Genomic DNA, 3,341 nt, shown 5'->3' with positions numbered 1-3,341 from the left:
ATTTGGTATGCATGCACCCTAGATCCGGAATAAGGCATTTGATATGCATGCAGGTTCGTGTTCATGGCATAAGAAATATGTGGCTATGTTGAGGTTTGCTTATAAAACAGGTGTATCAGTGACTGTTTCATGCCCTCGTTTTATGGCCCGTACAGGTTGAAAGACTTTTTAGGATAGCCATTATATATTAGTGTGAAATCTTGTATTCGTTTGTTTTTTAAAAGGTTTTAGTTTCTGAATTTGCTGTGGGCATGGAGCATCTGAAGGAATAGTATTAGAAGAAAAATCATTTTAATTTTTGGATAGTTAAAAAAAATTATGAGGAATAGTTAAACAAATAGTTAATTTTCAGAATAGTTAAAAAAAATTAAAATTTTCGGAATACCAAATTCAAATTTTACAAATAATTATATATACTTCTCTTATATATATATTTATATATATGATGATGATGATGATGATGATGGTGATGGTTAACGTCCACTGAGACCAAATTGGTCTATCGGACCTACAATTTTCTTAATTTTTACTTGTCTCGCTCCTCGTCTTTCTTGGCGAGATTGGTGTTGTAGCTTTCTTCCTTTTCTCTACGGTCTTCCAACTTCCTTTGTCTTGCATCTCCTTCATCTCTTCTAGTTCTTGGGACATTGGTGTCTTAGCTTCGCGATCTATAGTCGGAGAAGTTTGGTTTAGGAGATCTGCTTTGCTGTTAAATGAAGATTTATTTTCTGCGGTATTCAGATCTTCATAACTGTTGATTTGTTGGGGTGGGCTTTCTCCTTGCTTGCTTTGAGAGTTGTTTCCTTCTTCCTTGATTTCTTGTGACTCAGAGTTTTCTCTAGAATATTCTTCTTTGATGACAGTGTAGTGTTCTTTTTGTGCTCCTTCCCACCATGTAGATCTGTGGTGGTTTTTTCTAGCAAAATTTTTCTCAGAGGCTTTTGGGAAATCTTTGGCTAGATGCCCCGTCTCAAAGCACGATCGACATCTGAAGGGGACACTTTCATAATCAAGCTTCTGGTTCCACACATAGTCTTTACTTGTTAGGTTTATTTCAGCTGGGAATCCGGCGCTGAAATCCATTTCCACACAGATGCGTGCATAGGTGGTTCTGGCATATTCCTCTGTTTCTGGGCACCTGCAGTAAAATTTCCCAATTGCATTTCCGATGGCTTTTAGCGAGGAGAGATTCCAGAGATGCAAGGGTAGGCTTGGCAATCTCACCCAAACTGGTGCTGAGGTTATCACTGCTGTAGAGGGATCGAATGATGGGTTCCATGGCTTCATGAATAGGCCTGATTTTTCCCAAAACCAAGGGCCGGAATCTAGAATACATTGTCTGCTTTCAGGATTTTCAAAATCTTCTATAAAGAAACCTCTAGCACACGGGTAGATATTAATTTCATCAGAAATGATAGGCTTCCATACCTCCGAGATCCAATTGTGGAGTGCTATCAGCCGCGGCCAAAAACCATTGAACCGGCAAATTAGGGCACTTTCGGAGAACTTCAAAGCTTCATCGAGTGAGTCCTGGACCACTTGGATAGTGGGAGCTGGGGCTTCACTCACGATATGGGCAGGAGATTGCCCTCCAGAGACGGATGAGCCACCAGTTATTTTTGCGAAGCTCGGAGCCATATTTTACGCAGATCGAAAGCCAAACCGCAGATCTGAGAATGCTGGAACAGCAGCCAATATTTGAACGCAGACCCTAAGAATGCTGGAGCAGCTGTGTCCTCCACATGTTACGTTGCCTCCAAAAGATTCGTCCTCCACACGTTACGAACATCCACGGGATCGTATGGTGAATACTGCGAGATCCGCGAAAACCAGAAGATACTGCGAGATACTAAGATCTACGAGAAGAGATCTGCGAATACGGTATGGTGAATACTGCGAGATCCGCGAAAACCGTATGGTGAATACCCAGAAGAGATCTGCGAGATCCGTGAATACTGCGAATACCCAGAAGAGATCTGCGAATACCCAGAAGAGATCTTCGAATAGATCCGCGAATACCGTATGGTGTATACCCAGAAAAGATCTGCGAGATCCGTGAATACTACGAGATCTGTGAATATAAAATGTATAGAATCAAACTGCGAGATCCGCGAAAACCTGAAGATACTGCGAGATACTAAGATCTACGAGAAGAGATCTGCGAATACCCAGAAGAGATTTGCGAATACCTTATGGTGAATACTTCTTCACAACGTGAATATAATCTTTGTTTTTGACGCTATGCCTTTTACCTGTGCATCCGTTTCATATATATATCATCTTTGCTTTTGACGCTATGCCTTTTACCTGTGCCTCCATTTCCTTGTTTGCTATCCTTTTGTGTAATCATAGTTTTTCCTAAGAAATGGACAACCATAGTTTCAGGCCTTTATCTCCCACCCATCTCTATTGGATATCCAGTACATTTTATTTCTCTCTTCACCATCTCTCTTTCTCGGAGAGATGTGTCAATTTTTTTTTTTGGTTTTTTTACTTTGAGAGTGATTAACTTCTAACTGATTTTCTAACTATTTTTGGGGGTGAGTTCTACCAGACAACATTCCATTTATTCCCCAAAGTTATTTACATATTTTTACACATGTATATTATATATGTTTTTCATAATTTCCCATCTTATTAACAACAATTTAAACATTATTATAAATTTCATCGTCATTTAATTTCTAACTTAACTAAATATTTTAACTGCAATCTAATTAACCATTGCCTGAGTTAACTGAGTCATACCTAATGAGTCACATATTTGGTGTTATTATAGTTGGTTATCTATATGTGGACAAATCTACCCTTTAACAAGGATAAATGCAGTCATTACAGGGGAGAAATACTAGAATTTTACTGTGAAAATCACATTGTATACATGAGTAGCGAAAAGAGGGACTTTTTGGGATAGATGAATTCAGTATTATGACTATCCAAATGTAAACCAGCCCTGAAGAAATTAAATGATTCGAACTAGATTAGGACAAAGCCTTCTTCTTTGGCAAACTTGGGTGGAACAGAGAACATGGATCTTGACTGCTTCATATAAATTCCAAATTCAATAAGATAAGTAGCACTATGAGGGTGTTCTTCAAGCCTGTTCTAGAGTGTCCAAAACAACCATATAAGGGGGTGGACATCGCAACTAGTATTGTTATTGGTGGTTCTTGAAATGAAGTGGGCTCTGCAACTACTCCTCGAAGGGACGGATGCAGGGACTCCAACAAGGTCTTTGTATTGAAGGACATAATAGTATGGTATAAGACCAGTCCTTGCTCCACTTCCTTCATAGAGTGGCTAAACCCCTTAGCTTATATAGATAGGAGCTCCTTACCGAG

This window comes from Pinus tabuliformis, chromosome 1_1, assembly GCF_031772625.1.
Source record: "Pinus tabuliformis cultivar Carrire ecotype Pingquan chromosome 1_1, CPIR1, whole genome shotgun sequence".
Taxonomy (NCBI): Eukaryota; Viridiplantae; Streptophyta; class Pinopsida; order Pinales; family Pinaceae; genus Pinus; species Pinus tabuliformis.
This window is presented reverse-complemented; position numbering follows the sequence as displayed.